General features: G+C 44.9%; 1 protein-coding gene across 4 annotated transcripts in view; it reads right to left on the bottom strand.

Moving 5' to 3' along the window:
- Window positions 1-19,477, bottom strand: part of nkd1 (NKD inhibitor of WNT signaling pathway 1) — a 34,391-nt gene that overhangs the window by 13,998 nt on the left and 916 nt on the right. The gene's annotated exons all lie outside the window — the stretch shown is intronic.

Genomic DNA, 19,477 nt, shown 5'->3' on the forward strand with positions numbered 1-19,477 from the left:
AAAAGCTTATTTTCCATGTGATGGATGAGTCCAGAAATAGGCATCCCAAATAAGCCAGCATGCATATTCTATAGGCACTTACCGGTATCAGCAAATACAAAAGTATATACAGTACAGTGCCTGAACACCACAGAATATCTATATACACCCTGGATTCTGAAGACAGGGGTTCAATGTTTTGTGCAGGTTTTTGGCTGCTGTTGTATTAAATGCTAAAGTTACAACAAGTACAGAACTTTCTAGCGCAGAAAGTAATTTATTCTGCACAACAACAGTTATAAAAACTGAATGACACTTTTTTTCATGAGCTTTCAAGGTAACAAACTACTGTAATAAACCCTCCATCCCCCTTGTCTCACTCGATCGATCGATAGATAGATAAATAGACAGCTCGATGGATAGATCGATAGATACACACACACACTGTATATGTTCACGGTAATAAAATTGGTAAAGCTGGCTTCTTGTTTTCAAGCCTGTATTAAAAGTGGGTGGAGGAGTTTCACATTTCTGTGTGGTTTTTCTATAGCAATTCTCCCTCCAGCTCGGGGATCAGATCCCTACCTGTGGGATAACATTGCACCCTCCCTGTGGTGTCCGGCACATCTGGGCGAAGTGCATTCAGAGACATGGGAGAACCTCATCAGAGAGACACAGAGAGAGGCTGCAGCCCTCTGCTCACAGTGCTACAGTAAACAGCCTAACAGGAGGGTCTGTGAACACTCAAAGCTAAAGCTGCTGCTGTTAAAAATACGTCTCCCTTGATTCTATATATATTATATATATATATATATATATATATATATATATATATATATATATATACTATGTATAAGCAGGAACATTTTCTATTTTTTTTGGCCCTGGCATCAAAGACTTAAAAAAGAAATGGGGTGGAATGGGGTGCTTTCTCCTGTCTGCTGATTGACGGGGCAGAATGGGGTGCTTTCTCCTGCCTGCTGATTGACGGGGCAGAATGGGGTGCTTTCTCCTGCTTGCTGATTGATGGGGCAGAATGGGGTGCTTTCTCCTGTCTGCTGATTGACGGGGCAGAATGGGGTGCTTTCTCCTGCTTGCTGATTGATGGGGCAGAATGGGGTGCTTTCTCCTGCCTGCTGATTGACGGGGCGGAATGAGGTGTTTTCTCCTCTCTGGACAACCAAACCTCGAATGGAGGAAGAGTACAAAGTCCATCAGGAAAATCAGATTTAATCCCCAGGAGTCAAGGTCGCCTCTTAGAAGATCCCCCCCCCCCCCCCCCCGTCCCCCGCCCCCCTCAGTGGGTGGCAGAGGTACTTCGACTGAGGAGAGAAACTCCAGACAGGTTCTTCAAACCTGAAACTTTATCATCAGCCTGCTATTTAAACTTGGTCTGAACTCACTGATATGGTCAGCCAGACCCCAGCGCATGGAGGGTTGGATTACACATGAACAGGGAGGCAGGGGAGCACTGACACCAAAGAGACTGCAACACTGATCATGTTATGTATAGAATAAATATAAATATTTGCTCAAAAGAGTCAACTTGCCAATGTTTCAGTATGTTTAACATACCTTTGCAAAGAGAAACTGTGTCTGAAAACAAACAGTAAAGGTATAAACAGTGAGTCACATTTTCTCAAAACAATGGTACTAATTGCCCCCAAGCAGACACTTTCTCTGTAACGGAACTCTCTTCCCCAGCACGCTCTCTCTGTAATGAAACTCTCTCACCCAGCACCGTCTCTCTGTAATGGAGCTCTCTCACCCAGCACCCTCTCTCTGTAATGGAGCTCTCTCACCCAGCACCCTCTCTCTGTAATGGAGCTAGCTCACCCAGCACCGTCTCTCTCTGTAATGGAGCTCTCTCACCCAGCACCCTCTCTCTGTAATGGAGCTCTCTCACCCAGCACTCTCTCTCTGTAATGGAGCTAGCTCACCCAGCACCGTCTCTCTGTAATGGAGCTCTCTCACCCAGCACCCTCTCTCTGTAATGGAGCTCGCTCACCCAGCACCCTCTCTCTGTAACGGAGCTCTCTCACCCAGCACCCTCTCTCTGTAACAGAGCTCTCTCACCCAGCACCCTCTCTCTGTAATGGAGCTAGCTCACATAGCACCCTCTCTCTGTAATGGAGCTCTCTCACCCAGCACCCTCTCTCTGTAATGGAGCTAGCTCACCCAGCACCCTCTCTCTGTAACAGAGCTTTCTCACCCAGCACCCTCTCTCTGTAATGGAGCTAGCTCACATAGCACCCTCTCTCTGTAATGGAGCTCTCTCACCCAGCACCCTCTGTCTGTAATGAAGCTCTCTCACCCAGCATCTTCTCTCTGTAATGAAGCTCTCTCACCCAGCACCCTCTCTCTGTAATGAAGCTCTCTCACCCAGCACCCTCTCTCTGTAATGGAGCTAGCTCACCCAGCACCCTCTCTCTGTAATGGAGCTAGCTCACCCAGCACCCTCTCTCTCTGTAATGGAGCTCTCTCACCCAGCACCCTCTCTCTGTAATGGAGCTAGCTCACCCAGCACCCTCTCTCTGTAATGGAGCTCTCTCACCCAGCACCCTCTCTCTGTAATGGAGCTAGCTCACCCAGCACCCTCTCTCTGTAACGGAGCTCTCTCACCCAGCACCCTCTCTCTGTAATGGAGCTAGCTCACCCAGCCCCCTCTCTCTGTAACAGAGCTCTCTCACCCAGCACCCTCTCTCTGTAACGGAGCTCTCTCACCCAGCACCCTCTCTCTGTAATGGAGCTCTCTCACCCAGCACCCTCTCTCTGTAATGGAGCTCTCTCACCCAGCACTCTCTCTCTGTAACGGAGCTCTCTCACCCAGCACCCTCTCTCTGTAACGGAGCTCTCTCACCCAGCACCCTCTCTCTGTAATGGAGCTCTCTCACCCAGCACCCTCTCTCTGTAACGGAGCTCTCTCACCCAGCACCCTCTCTCTGTAATGGAGCTCTCTCACCCAGCACCCTCTCTCTCTGTAATGGAGCTCTCTCACCCAGCACCCTCTCTCTCTGTAACGGAGCTCTCTCACCCAGCACCCTCTCTCTCTGTAATGGAGCTAGCTCACCCAGCACCCTCTCTCTGTAACGGAGCTCTCTCACCCAGCACCCTCTCTCTGTAACGGAGCTCTCTCACCCAGCACCCTCTCTCTGTAATGGAGCTCTCTCACCCAGCACCCTCTCTCTGTAATGGAGCTCTCTCACCCAGCACCCTCTCTCTGTAATGGTGCTCTCTCACCCAGCACCCTCTCTCTCTGTAATGGAGCTAGCTCACCCAGCACTCTCTCTCTGTAACGGAGCTCTCTCACCCAGCACCCTCTCTCTCTGTAACGGAGCTCTCTCACCCAGCACCCTCTCTCTCTGTAACGGAGCTAGCTCACCCAGCACCCTCTCTCTCTGTAACGGAGCTAGCTCACCCAGCACCCTCTCTCTGTAACGGAGCTCTCTCACCCAGCACCCTCTCTCTCTGTAATGGTGCTCTCTCACCCAGCACTCTCTCTCTGTAACGGAGCTCTCTCACCCAGCACTCTCTCTCTGTAATGGAGCTAGCTCACCCAGCATCCTCTCTCTGTAACGGAGCTCTCTCACCCAGCACCCTCTCTCTGTAACGGAGCTCTCTCACCCAGCACCCTCTCTCTCTGTAACGGAGCTAGCTCACCCAGCACCCTCTCTCTGTAACGGAGCTAGCTCACCCAGCACCCTCTCTCTGTAACGGAGCTCTCTCACCCAGCACCCTCTCTCTGTAATGGTGCTCTCTCACCCAGCACCCTCTCTCTCTGTAACGGAGCTCTCTCACCCAGCACCCTCTCTCTGTAATGGAGCTAGCTCACCCAGCACCCTCTCTCTCTGTAATGGAGCTCGCTCACCCAGCACCCTCTCTCTCTGTAGCGGAGCTCTCTCACCCAGCCCCCTCTCTCTGTAATGGTGCTCTCTCACCCAGCCCCCTCTCTCTGTAATGGTGCTCTCTCACCCAGCACCCTCTCTCTGTAATGGAGCTAGCTCACCCAGCACCCTCTCTCTCTGTAATGGTGCTCTCTCACCCAGCCCCCTCTCTCTGTAACGGAGCTCTCTCACCCAGCCCCCTCTCTCTGTAATGGTGCTCTCTCACCCAGCCCCCTCTCTCTGTAATGGTGCTCTCTCACCCAGCCCCCTCTCTGTAATGGTGCTCTCTCACCCAGCACCCCCTCTCTGTAATGGTGCTCTCTTGCAAGCTAGCTATGGCACAGACAGGGTGTAATGTCACATCCCTGGCTCTTGATCCAAATCCTGAAGTTCAATAGCCAAGATAATATATGTAATAAAGGGTCAAATCCCCTTGAAGGATTAAAGCCCCCTCTCGCTTATTAACTGCTGTGAGAATGCTCCTAATCCCCCCAATTTCACTTCTGACTCGGAACCCTACTTTGAGCCCAGCCCTCTTCAGATCAATAGACACACTGGCTGCTCTTTTCCAAGCTCTGGTACCCTGCCATGCCATGATTCTTGTGGCTGGGCTGCTTTTCTATTTTGCTGCTTGGAGATCTGCTGAAACTCTAAGCTAGCCAGAGCACTCCTGCGTTTCCACTGTGCTTTGAAAAGTGCCAGACCTGGTGAATTCAAAGCCTGCAAGATTAAAGTAAAAAAAATAAAACCTGGCTCTCTAGGCTCACTGCAAGGAACAGCTATGCCACAAAAACATCTACTTCATACAACACGTGGCTGGATGATAGCGACATTTATAATTAGTGATTATCGGTTAAAAATGATAACCGTGATTGTGATTACCTTACATCATGTTTCACATCCCACTAAATTTACAGAGATTCCCAGGGCCACACAGCAAGCCCTCTCAGCACTCAGCTCCCAGGCAACCACAGCAAACCCACTCAGCACTCAGCTCCCAGGCAACCACAGCAAACCCTCTCAGCACTCAGCTCCCAGGCAACCACAGCAAACCCTCTCAGCACTCAGCTCCCAGGCAACCACAGCAAGCCCTCTCAGCACTCAGCTCCCAGGCAACCACAGCAAACCCTCTCAGCACTCAGCTCCCAGGCAACCACAGCAAACCCTCTCAGCACTCAGCTCCCAGGCAACCACAGCAAACCCTCTCAGCACTCAGCTCCCAGGCAACCACAGCAAACCCTCTCAGCACTCAGCTCCCAGGCAACCACAGCAAACCCTCTCAGCACTCAGCTCCCAGGCAACCACAGCAAACCCTCTCAGCACTCAGCTCCCAGGCAACCACAGCAAACCCTCTCAGCACTCAGCTCCCAGGCAACCACAGCAACAACAAACTCTTGCAACCCTAACAGCAACACGAAACTTTCTTCCCGTTAGCGTCATATATAATATATATATATATATATATATATATATATATATATATATATATATATATATATATATATATATATATATATATTATATAGTCATAACTTGAAACGTGTGACTGAGCGTTATATAAAACATAAAAGTCAAACAAGTTTCATCCAAACTGGAATTCCAGCCCCGTCTCTCATTTAAATCTGCCCCAGATTTTGTTCTTTTTTTAGTAAAGAAACTTTCAGCAGATAGCACCACTACACTCAGCAGAAGAATTTTTGTGCAACAGGAAATTCATGCAAGCAATCCTCCCAGTACTTTTCACTGGAGATCTGAGGCCAGCTGTAATTAATAACAAGGCAGGTGACCATGATTGGAAACGTGGCTGCTGAAATATCCTGCCTGCTGAAACAATCCAGACTGCAGCAAACACATTCTTTCCCAAAAGGACTCGCATTCAATGCCAAAACCTGCTTTCAGATAATTAAGTAACAACGCAACTTGATTTTCTGGAGGGCTTGTGGACGGGCTCCACTTTGTGTTTTGTGGTTTGCTTTTTGCAGTTGGAATGACCTGCAAAACGCTTGTGTAGAAGGTGCTCCTCACCACAGAGTGGTCCCCGGGCAGCAGCCCAGCAGCTGCACACTCTCAGCTGCCAGGGAGAGTCAGTCTCAGCTCAGCCTGGTCATCTCTGCCAATGCACACAGAGCACAGCATGTGGACTTCACTTGTATACGAGGTACATGAAACCAAAAGGTATGCCTACATGGGAGCAACCTTCAGATGCAAAGAATGAGAAGTGAGCAAGCTGGGACTTGTGGAACAGCTTCATGCTCTGCAGGCACCACTACAGCACGCTTGAGTTACTGTAAGGGTTAATATTTTAACCAACGTAGAATTCTTCTGCTTGTCCTCGGAGATCCACGGTGTCTATTAAGGAACTTTACAAGCAGCGGTATGAACAAGATCACCATCGTGAGTGATTGGCCTCAACAGCTGAGTTGCTGCTCTTGTCTTCTTGAAATATCTTCATTTACTCCTGGCTCCAATCCCTTAAAAGCAGGTCAGTGCTCCCTGGAGCCTATCAATGCCTATGCTTGGCACAGACAGAGCGGCACACTGAAGAAGCTGGGGTCAGGGCTTTCTCGTACTCCTCACAAGGCAAAGCAATGCGTCCCATGCTCTGGGACCACGGACTTGGGGAATGTGTCAAAGGGCCCAGAAAAGTTACAGATTGATATAACAGTAATCATACCCTGCACATCAGGAATGGCAGGTGTGGTTTGGCACAACAAGGCCCCAGCTGTGGTCTGGAATCTGCTTCTGTGGTTGTTTAATTTCTCCTTCGTGCAGCTGGTTTCACTGATGACGCTCTGCTTTGCAGAAGGTTCCAGCTTCTACAGATCCCCCTGTTAGTCACTTCCACATCCACTGTCTTCAGCACTGCCCCACTCATCCATGCTGGAGTCTGTTTTACATGACTGGAATAAAATCGGGCAAGCCTGCTCAATGTCTGATCACACGAAGGGTCTCATCGTGAAGTTTCTCATAGTAAAAGTATAGCAAAGTATAGTAAAGCAAAGTGAAAGCAAGGTATGGTAAAGTATACTTAAATAAATAAATAAATATATAAATAAACAACACAATAACAAATACAACAACAACAACAACAAGGTAAACTATGGTAAATGCATAGAATAAGCATATGAAAAGCATGTACAAATACTGTGGTAAACTTCTATAAGGGTTCAGAAGGGAATCATTTGAAACTTGTGAAAATGCTCATGAAAATACTTGTGTTAATACTAGTGTTACTGCTGCTTCCTCAACCAAGTAGTTTACCAAGAGAGAGAGAGAGAGAGAGAGGAGAGAGGGAGAGGACAGAGAGAGAGAAAGAGAGAGAGAGAGAGAGAGAGAGAGAGGAGAGAGAAAGAGAGAGAGAGAGAGAGAGAGAGAGAGAGAGAGAGAGAGAGAGAGAGAGAGAGAGAGAGAGAAAGAGAGAGAGAGAGAGAGAGAGAGAGAGAGAGAGAGAGAGAGAGAGAGAGAGGGCCTAATTTCCCCAATGCTCGAAACACCACACTTGACATTTAAACATGATGCAAGATATGCAAAAAGGAAGAGAAATCTTGATAAAAACAGCTGGGAAAGCAGGCTCCACTACACCACCCTGATCAGACCTCAAGTACCTGGATCTTCTATTGAGAGACTTAAATTCAAATCATAGCTATATTCATCCTTCCAGGAATAAGTTTCTATAAGCAATGCTAAGAAGAGTGTGCACACTGGATCAGAGCAATGCTAAGAGTGTGCACACTGGATCAGAGCAATGCTAAGAAGAGTGTGCACACTGGATCAGAGCAATGCTAAGAAGAGTGTGCACACTGGATCTACATTTAGAGGAAAAACAGCAGGGCTGCATCTTTGCTGACAACTCCACTTGCGTGAAGGGTCAGCTTCAGAAGTGCTGTGACCCCTGCGTTTGTGTACTCGGCACTCAATGGACTGAGTTAATTAGCCACAGGTCCCCAGGACTTCAAAGGGTGTGGATAGAGCAAAGATAAAGGGAGCTGCAGATCACACCAGGGAAGGTCTCCACCCCCATTTCTCTTTAAACAGAGCTGTCATAATACCCTCAAACAGCTCCTTGTCTCACTGCGACAGGCAATGGGATTCAGTGTGTCCTCCCCCTTCCCTACTATCCATTACCCCCCAGGCAGGACTACACACAAAACCACAGCAGAACAGATCCTCTTCCCCTGGCTGTATGATTTATTGCAGACGCCAAGTTCCACAGATTCCTTGTTTCCAAGTTTTTCTTGGAGACCCATATCACACAATATACAAAACCCCTTTAGGCAAGCAAGATGTACCTCATCAACAACAAACTAAACATCATGTCATCCAAAATTTAAACAAACAGTGATTGCATACATACAGAACCTCCATACATACATACACAAAAAATAAAGCGCCGTTGGTATGAATAATTTCAGGTGACATTTGCAATTACAAAACTTGTGTGGATTCCAGTTTGCAGCAAGGTTAGCCGACTCCTTCCGATATGACTGGGCTCACGTGTCTAAATGTTTTTTGGGGGACCCCACAATGCAGACCGCACCATCCTTCTTTTTTTTCTCCCCATCTCTGCTTTCATGCACCAACTGTAATGGCTCTGAAATTGAAGCCTAAACTGAGCCCATTCACAGGGGATTATAGTGTGGAGCCAGGCCCTGACAGGCGAGGAGTCTCAGGCACAGTTAATATTACATTTCCTAGTGAGGTTCAAGGGCTCCCAGGTCACGGCAGGGCTGCAGAGCAGCTGCGCACGCACACCGTGGGGAACGAAGGGTTTGGTCAGGACCCTCCCTCGAAGATTTTCTTCTTGCTATAATTTCTTGGGAGCAAACAGGAACGTTCTCATGTCAGTCTGCCATTGGCTACCTACTTCTTAGCTATTTTTTTAAACAGCTAATCAAATCTTTTATCAGATTCGAAGTGAAATAGAAATATTAAGCCTAGCCTATAACTATAACTTTTGTCTTTGTTTACATTTTAAATGTATAATGAGTTGGTTCCGGAAGGTTTGGACATTCAGCTACCCTGGGTCATCTCAACTGGGCAGTTTAACTGTGTGTCGCCTAAAACAGCAGCCCCCAGACAGCAAGGATATATAGTTAGAGAGAGCCCATGAGCAGCTCTTTCAGCACACTACAGGCTCCTGCATCCCATTCACCCTCATGACATCTGCACTGCAGCTCTAACAGTCGCAAGTCTGCTTCAAGGAGCTGTACACACTAATTCAACATGTAAAGCGGCACACGTGGCTAGAGGTGCAGGCCTTCAGTCTTTACACACAAAGCCTGTCTGGCTCGCTCGCTGCCTTCCTCCTTCAGAGCAAAGAGCTGCTGGGTTTTCTGTGGGGGTCCCGTCCCCCTGTCCCCTTCCCTGTTCCATTACACCCAAACGTGTCCCGGTTATTTATTTTGCAATCCTAAATAACGCTTCGAGAATTTAGAAATCCGTCATTTAAAAATCAAGCCTCCGACATTTAAATAGTTTTCCTTCAAACTTGTTAAATACAGGATGTGATTACGGTCTGCTAAAGAAATTATAGGACTGGACATGGGAGAGAGAGAGAGAGAGAGAGAGAGAGAGAGAGAGAGAGAGAGAGAGAGAGAGAGAGAGAGAGAGAGAGAGAGAGAGAAAGCAGACATGCTCTAGAGGAATTCAGTGCACATTATGCTGCCTTTGTTCTTAATAACAAAAACATGATTGAGGCAGAATGAGAGACAGTACTAATTTCACTCTTAGCGTTGTTAACAATGCCTTTAAGTGGCATTTTTGCAGCATCTGAAATATAAAGTCAAATTCACATTTTCTGCATGTGGCTGAATCGAAATGTCCTGAAAGTCAGTGGTCTTAGTTAGTCACCCGTGTCTTAAGAACAGCATGCATATTGGAGCAGAGCAATGCTAAGAAGAGTGTGCACACTGGATCAGAGCAATGCTAAGAGTGTGCACACTGGATCAGAGCAATGCTAAGAGTGTGCACACTGGATCAGAGCAATGCTAAGAGTGTGCACACTGGATCAGAGCAATGCTAAGAAGAGTGTGCACACTGGATCAGAGCAATGCTAAGAAGAGTGTGCACACTGGATCAGAGCAATGCTAAGAAGAGTGTGCACACTGGATCAGAGCAATGCTAAAAAGAGTGTGCACACTGGATCAGAGCAATGCTAAAAAGAGTGTGCACACTGGATCAGAGCAATGCTAAGAGTGTGCACACTGGATCAGAGCAATGCTAAGAGTGTGCACACTGGATCAGAGCAATGCTAAGAAGAGTGTGCACACTGGATCAGAGCAATGCTAAGAAGAGTGTGCACACTGGATCAGAGCAATGCTAAGAAGAGTGTGCACACTGGATCAGAGCAATGCTAAGAGTGTGCACACTGGATCAGAGCAATGCTAAGAGTGTGCACACTGGATCAGAGCAATGCTATCCTCGCCCTTCTCTGGCCCCGGGAAGTCGGTCACCCCTCTCTGGCTCTGGGAAGAGTGTGCACACTGGATCAGAGCAATGCTAAGAAGAGTGTGCACACTGGATCAGAGCAATGCTAAAAAGAGTGTGCACACTGGATCAGACCAGAGCAATGCTAAGTAGTTGCATGTACAGTACAGTAGACATCGCTCTGAAAAAACCTTCAGCATCTTAAAAGGAAAGTCCAAGCACACATATAACCCCTGGGAGTCCTCGTTGATTTTAATTAATTAACCAAGAGAGAGCGCTCCCCTTACTCCAGACCAGGCCACAAGCAATCTGCTTTGTAGATTCAAACCAAGGTCAACTAAATTGGTTTCCTGAATCCCGCAGAAGCAGTTAAAGTCATTAAAACCCACAGGCGCAGTTTCCTGAATTCAGCTTGGGTGTTGAGCTTACAAAAACAGCAACTCATGGGTGGATCCAGTGCAGGGTTAAATGAACACATACAGTAGAACTGCCTGTACTGTATGCATGGACCCTTGGAGTCACATCTATAGCTGCTTGCCCCCCTCCAGGACGTCAGGTTTTATTTGGAGCTGGTCAGCTTTAGTGGTTACTGTAATGAACTTCAAAGGGGCTATTTATTCACACTTGTGTTGACTCATTTCAGTGGCTCACAGTGGGTTTAGTCAGGCACAGCTCACTGCGGTGGTAGTCTGGATACTTTCAGAGTTTTAAAGTGTCGACTCCCCCTTCGCTGACACTCGGAGCTGGGAACTTTAAATGGCTCCTACAAGCTATTGTACAGCACATGCAACGAGAGCACGCTGCTCTCTTCTAATATACACACCACCTCTGGGCAAAACGGACTCGCATTGAGAACATGTGGGTGTCTGGGTGAGGACTAACAGCACTGACTCGCAGGGCATTGCTATTATAAACAGCTTTGCACCCCCGGCGGCATTGAAAACACTGCATTTTTTATGATGATAAAAAAAGCCCAAGTAGGGAAACAGAACAGATTAGCCACATTGGGAAGCATTTTGCTAAGGTATCTAATTACCTAGTAATCCAGTTTAATTCACTTTGTAAAAGTTACCATAACTGCAGCAAAACAGACTCCGGTATATCTTCTTTGTAAACCCTTGCACAGGTCAGTGGTGTTCCTATACTTGGTGAGCTTAGTTAGTAAAGCTACTGATCTGCACGCAGTGGAGACATGACAGTGCACCTTGATCTTAAAGCTGCACCCACACAGCATATAGAAACATACAAAGAAAAAACAATGCTGACCTCCAAAGGGAACCAAACCCCTCTGACAGCAACCAATAAAAAGCAGGAAGAAACACAGCTTCCTTTTTCTTCTACTCTTACTGACTCCCTTCCTCTTGGATGTTAATTCTTCATTCCCTCATTCAGATCAGACCTCACCCAGCCAGCAGGTCTGTGCTGGGCACACTGAGCCATTGAAAAACCTCTTTAAGCTCTTTGCAATTTGCCCGAATTCCCATGTGGGCTGTAACCTCACAATAATTAGAAGCAATAAACAGAACATTACACTGGGTATGTTTACAATCTCCACCCAACATGCCGTCATGTGCAATTTAAAGGGTTATTTCACATACTGCTGTGTCTAAATGAATATTCATAAACTAGACCCGCTTTCCAATTGAATGAAACTAAATGAGCAACTCTGGGTTGAGCTCTATTGTTCAGACCTTTTTAAAACAATTCAAATAATTTTCAAGGGAGTGATACCATTTACAATAAAGTCCTTCAAAAAATGTTTTCTCCTATACAACATGCCATACAATACCCCTGAATCACTGCACAGCTCGTAACACACACCTGGGAGTGCACAGCCCCTAACACACACCTGGGAGTGCACATCCCCTAACACACAGCCGGGAGTGCACAGCCCCTAACACACACCTGGGAGCGCACAGCCCCTAACACACACCTGGAAGCGCACAGCCCCTAACACACACCTGGGAGCGCACAGCCCCTAACACACACCTGGGAGTGCACAGCCCCTAACACACACCTGGGAGTGCACATCCCCTAACACACACCTGGGAGTGCACAGCCCCTAACACACAGCTGGGAGCGCACATCCCCTAACACACAGCTGGGAGCGCACATCCCCTAACACACAGCAGGGAGTGCACAGCCCCTAACACACACCTGGGAGCGCACATCCCGTAACACACACCTGGGAGCGCACAGCCCCTAACACACACCTGGGGGCGCACAGCTCGTAACACACACCTGGGAGCGCACAGCCCCTAACACACACCTGGGGGCGCACAGCTCGTAACACACACCTGGGAGCGCACAGCCCCTAACACACACCTTGGAGCGCACATCCCGTAACACACACCTGGGAGCGCACAGCCCGTAACACACACCTGGGAGCGCACAGCTCGTAACACACACCTGGGAGCGCACAGCCCGTAACACACACCTGGGAGCGCACAGCTCGTAACACACACCTGGGAGCGCACAGCTCGTAACACACACCTGGGAGTGCATAGCCCCTAACACACACCTGGGGGCGCACAGCTCGTAACACACACCTGGGAGCGCACAGCTCGTAACACACACCTGGGAGTGCTTTGCAGCAGGATGCGTTTTCTTACTGTCCTTTCTGGTGAAAGCACACACACACAGACCCTTGGGATGTTGAGATTCTTTTTTTTTTGTTTGTGTATACCCCTTATACTACAAAGCTGCTTTGAACACATGGGTTTAAATTGAGCACAGAATATTCAAAACACAGCAGCTGACTGATAAGCAATCAGATAGAGAAAAAAACCTTCCTGTTTCAACAATTTCTAATCAGTTTATATTTAATCCATTTCCTGCTTTTCTTGTTAACTAGCCCTATCGTCTGCACCGAACCACTGGGATTAAATCCATTTTAAACTGTAGTTTGTACACTCTCCTTGTATCTAAACTACTGGGATTAAAACCATTTTAAACTGTAGCTTGTACACTCTCCTTGTATCTAAACTACTGGGATTAAAACCATTTTAAACTGTAGCTTGTACACTCTCCTTGTATCTAAACTACTGGGATTAAAACCATTTTAAACTGTAGCTTGTACACTCTCCTTGTATCTAAACTACTGGGATTAAAACCATTTTAAACTGTAGCTTGTACACTCTCCTTGTATCTAAACTACTGGGATTAAAACCATTTTAAACTGTAGCTTGTACACTCTCCTTGTATCTAGAACCACTGGGATTAAAACCATTTTAAACTGTAGCTTGTACACTCTCCTTGTATCTAAACTACTGGGATTAAAACCATTTTAAACTGTAGCTTGTACACTCTCCTTGTATCTAAACTACTGGGATTAAATCCATTTTAAACTGTAGCGTGTACACTCTCCTTGTATCTAAACTACTGGGATTAAAACCATTTTAAACTGTAGTTTGTACACTCTCCTTGTATCTAAACTACTGGGATTAAAACCATTTTAAACTGTAGTTTGTACACTCTCCTTGTATCTAAACTACTGGGATTAAAACCATTTTAAACTGTAGCGTGTACACTCTCCTTGTATCTAGAACCACTGGGATTAAAACCATTTTAAACTGTAGCTTGTACACTCTCCTTGTATCTAAACTACTGGGATTAAAACCATTTTAAACTGTAGCTTGTACACTCTCCTTGTATCTAAACTACTGGGATTAAATCCATTTTAAACTGTAGCGTGTACACTCTCCTTGTATCTAAACTACTGGGATTAAAACCATTTTAAACTGTAGTTTGTACACTCTCCTTGTATCTAAACTACTGGGATTAAAACCATTTTAAACTGTAGTTTGTACACTCTCCTTGTATCTAAACTACTGGGATTAAAACCATTTTAAACTGTAGCGTGTACACTCTCCTTGTATCTAAACTACTGGGATTAAAACCATTTTAAACTGTAGCTTGTACACTCTCCTTGTATCTAAACTACTGGGATTAAAACCATTTTAAACTGTAGCTTGTACACTCTCCTTGTATCTAAACTACTGGGATTAAATCCATTTTAAACTGTAGCTTGTACACTCTCCTTGTATCTAAACTACTGGGATTAAAACCATTTTAAACTGTAGCTTGTACACTCTCCTTGTATCTAAACTACTGGGATTAAAACCATTTTAAACTGTAGCGTGTACACTCTCCTTGTATCTAAACTACTGGGATTAAATCCATTTTAAACTGTAGCTTGTACACTCTCCTTGTATCTAAACTACTGGGATTAAAACCATTTTAAACTGTAGCTTGTACACTCTCCTTGTATCTAGAACCACTGGGATTAAAACCATTTTAAACTGTAGCTCGTACACTCTCCTTGTATCTAGAACCACTGGGATTAAAACCATTTTAAACTGTAGCTTGTACACTCTCCTTGTATCTAAACTACTGGGATTAAAACCATTTTAAACTGTAGCTTGTACACTCTCCTTGTATCTAAACTACTGGGATTAAAACCATTTTAAACTGTAGCTTGTACACTCTCCTTGTATCTAGAACCACTGGGATTAAAACCATTTTAAACTGTAGTTTGTACACTCTCCTTGTATCTAAACTACTGGGATTAAAACCATTTTAAACTGTAGCTTGTACACTCTCCTTGTATCTAGAACCACTGGGATTAAAACCATTTTAAACTGTAGCTTGTACACTCTCCTTGTATCTAGAACCACTGGGATTAAAACCATTTTAAACTGTAGCTTGTACAATCTCCTTGTATCTAGAACCACTGGGATTAAAACCATTTTAAACTGTAGCTTGTACAATCTCCTTGTATCTAGAACCACTGGGATTAAAACCATTTTAAGAGGGGAGAGTGTTCAAAGGTAAGATGTCTAACTCTTCTAAATTTTTACAGGGGGGTGTCTACGGAACCCCAAACTGACAAAGAGGAATTATATGAGGCATGGTCATTAACAGCATTGCTAGTACATCCTAATGCTTCAGTTCCTGCTCTAAAAAGGTCAATTCACTGGGCATACAGAACAATCCAGATTGGAAACCCTTTTGAGTTTACAGTTGATTTAAGCAATTCTGGGTGGCTGATAACTTAGAAGAAACTTCCCCACAGTTTGAACCAAAGCAAAGTCTAAACGGAATATAGCTGAAGTAACATGGCGTGTTAATCTGCCATTTAAAAAAGAAGTGTGAGCCACAAAGCTCATGCACTGATGGTTCAAGTCAGCAATATTTTAGGTATAATAAATGACCCATTATTCTACACGCAGTAGAACTGGGGAGAGTTTAAAATGGCATTTTCCCCACTTCTAGACTCCATTTATTTTGAAAAAGGAATTAAAAAAAAAACAACAGAATGTATGATTTATTAAAATCAACCCTTTAAAACTTTTTTTTATTTTTTTTTTTTAGACCAACTCTGCCCCTGGGTTACCAGGTAGTATCAATTGGACAGGAATAATGTCTTTTGAAGGCAAGGCAAAGTCTAGCCTTTTTCCACTGGTGCACAGCAAGCACCAGCCCAATTAGAAAAGCTATAGAATTTCAATACATCCGCATGTAAAGAGTTGCAGAACTGCAGGGCAAATGCAAGAAACAGATGGAGGAGGACGACGGGGGAAAATCCCATGCATGCATATACAGCATGTTCAACAGTTCACTCTGACCTGCTATTTGAACACTGGAGTCACTTAAAAAGAAAAAATGACCACACAGCACTGCTGCTGAATCCTGTGCAAAAAAAATAAAAAATAAATGTAAAAAGAGCTTGTTTGGCGAGTTTCTATTTGGCAGCTTTCTTTAATAAAGCACGTCTGTCTGAAATCACACAAGTCTCCATCTGCCCCAGAGCTGGGAGGATCTGTGGACTCAGACTGCCAGGCATGAAGCCAGGCTCCCAGCCCCTTTGAAGTTACAAAAACATCCTCTAGCTGGCATACATTCGTGAAACCGCAGGACAGGTCAGGCTTTAAACAACATTCACTGCAAGATCACCTGCCGTGTGCCAGCGCGTCGGCGCCTAGTTCAGCAACACGACCCTCCTTTCATTCCCCGGCCGAGTCATCTTCCTGCAAGATCACCTGCCGTGTGCCAGCGCGTCGGCGCCTAGTTCAGCAACACGACCCTCCTTTCATTCCCCGGCCGAGTCATCTTCCTGCAAGATCACCTGCCGTGTGCCAGCGCGTCGGCGCCTAGTTCAGCAACACGACCCTCCTTTCATTCCCATTCTGAGTCACCTTCCTGCCACCAAACTCCTCTTGCTATCGTTCAAAGCTGAGCTCCAATGGAAAAAACATGCAATTCAGCATTCATTCATTCATTCTCTCTCGCTCCCTGGTAAGTTTTCTGCACCATACCATACTGCAGCTCACAGGGGAAGCATGGGTCCTACTAAGTATTGCAAAGCTGCAACCATGACAAAAGCAAAGCAGTAAGACAAGTGTGGCAAACTGTACCCTACCCAGGCAAACTTTTATAATCAAGAACAAGTGGTAGAAATAAGAAGTCCACCACTAAAGTTAATCATTGTGGCAGTAAGATTGCGCAAGTTGCAAAAGGTCATGATATTCTATAACTATCAACAGTACAGTGTACATGAAGATGATGAAATCTGTTACTGACAGGTCTGTATGGCTCAGTTGTCACTGAGATAATAACTATCAAAAGCATCACTTTGGCAAGTTATTTACAGCTTTGAAGAAAGAAATAGCTGAAACATTTGTGAACTTTAGTGAAGTTTACTGAAGTAATGAAAGAGCTTGCAAGCTGCAAGAACAACAGCATAATCAATTATTTAAGAAACCGTTTATAAAAACCACAGCAGGATTATAATTTCATAGAATATACAGTTTGTTTTTTTGTTTTTCAAGGTTATGGCAGGGCAACTTCTCGAACTCCATAGAGTTCACACAAAGTTATAGTATATAGTAATTTGATGGATATATGCATCTCAAAAAATCTATCAAGTTAACAATCTAAAAAAAACATTTACAGTAAATATGAGACTTTGACAATGTCACAGTAGAATAGTGAAGACAGGATTGTGGGTTAAATCTATGCTCAACAGAAAGAACAGGCAGCCCCCTAATCATTCCAGAGAACTTGGAATTAGCAGCCTCATTTTCATTGGCACGAAGTGTATTTAAATGAACAGCTTTGACACCATGCAGCCCCGCTCGGCGTTCACTGAGCTGTCACATCAGCCTGCATGGTGTGAAACTCAATCAGCTTCTAACAGTTTAAAGCATGGTGAGCTGCGCTCCTCGCTAAAACTTTATAGATTGGGTCAATGTATGTAGGACACAAACTGAAAATGTGCAAGTATTTCACAAAGGCTTGCATCCCCCAAAACAATTAATAAACACAATACGCCACATGATATTATTTGTGCATATACAAATATTGAAGTTGTTGTAGGGTTCACCACAAGCATACACTGGGCAGCTCTTCACAGCTAGGGTGCCGACTGCTTCCTCTGGAATCCGCCCTGCTTCAGAGAGCACACCCTGACAGTGCAGAACTTCTCAAACGCACCTCGTTTGTCTGCTTTCACAGTGCAGCTCCGTCAAACTCTACAGCATCCTGGATACTTGAACAGCTTCACGCAGCCCCCTGTGCAAGGCCCCAAACAGGTTGTCTGAACACCAGCTTTAGAACACCCTTTTATAACTTACTTTGGCCCCAAATATTTTCCTTGTGAGCGCCTGGTATGCCATGTGTACATCTGCGTCAGTTCACCTGGGCCTGTTAAACACTGCCAAGAGAACTAGCTCACAGATCTGTGCTTAATTAGCAGCAGTCCGGGCACTGCCTGGGGGGTCGGGTCTAGTTCCTGTTTAAAAATTCTGAACTACAAAAATACCAAAGTATATTTCTGCCCGTTTTTTTTTTTGTTTGTTGTTTTTTTTAAAGTGATCCTTAATAAAAAGTAATTTGCGGTCGATCTGGATTGGTTTTGTTCTTCTAAACGATTCTGTCTCCGATTAGTTAAGGCTGTTATCCAGTACTTGAGTTTGACAAACTCTATGAACTTCCTCAAAACAACCAGATGGAGTTTGGAGATGAAAGCCAATCAACTCTGAACCCAAACAAACCCAGCCAGCTCGGTTTCTCTGCCATGGGTCCTCAGGTGGTGCTGCTGCTGCTTAGTATTATTTGTTGGGGTTTGTTGTATTAAAACACTCTGACCTCCACTAATCTTGTATTTCCTTCCCTAATATGTGACGTGTATCAGACTGACTGGACTTCAGTGCAAAGTTTTCAAAAATAACTACTTTTATTATTGCTTCATATCATAACTAGTACTGTATAAACTGTGCATCAGTGTCATTTCTCAATGGTGAACAATACTGTTTACTTTGGTAAACACTGTGTACCAGGGAAAAGGCAAGAAAATTTGAAGTTCCACAAAAGGAACATACATTAGAAGATGATTTTAAAGTTATTAAATGGCTGGACAGTCGCATCGGGGACTACAAAAGTCACCTGCAATTCGAAACTGATACGCTTTCCAGTAATTCGGATGGCCACATTATAGACAGTCCAGCAGCTAATGTCAAACCATGATGCCCATCGATGCACACAACACATTCACCGCTAGTTAACGCGCAGGCTGCATTCACCACAGATAGCAAACTTCTGGTACAAAGACTAAACCTGTTCAATACAATTCAGTTAACAAACGTCGAAAAGCGTCTTTTTCTGACGCATATGTCAGTGCGAGATTCTACCACCAAATGGGGTTCGGATCGCATTTCTAGCACTGATAAAAATGAATGTAACCATTTTAACGCAAAAAGCTAAATTAAAAAAAAACACAGACATATCCACTCCCTTTACAAATGAAATAAAACTCAGAACTTTTCAACACCGATTGCAGCACACAGCAGAAAACAGCAGCCCAATTTTATTTTATTTTTTTTTATTTTTTTTTGCGCACATCAGAACTTCTTAAAATAGAAGACCTTTTAGTTTCGTGCTGCTACAGTATAGATAGACGGCTTGTAATCTATGCTGTTGAAAGATCGGCATCAACAAAGACAGACGTGTGGTTAAGCAGAGTTATTCATTTGCTCAATCGAAACAGGAGTTTCAACAGAACGTCGGTGACTTCACATACATAAACACAAAAGGGATTAGCCCAATTTATATAGCCTTTGGTTGGCCCGTATTTATATACCATATATATATATATCATATATATATATATATATATATATATATATATA

Source organism: Polyodon spathula, chromosome 13 (assembly GCF_017654505.1).
Source record: "Polyodon spathula isolate WHYD16114869_AA chromosome 13, ASM1765450v1, whole genome shotgun sequence".
Classification (NCBI taxonomy): Eukaryota; Metazoa; Chordata; class Actinopteri; order Acipenseriformes; family Polyodontidae; genus Polyodon; species Polyodon spathula.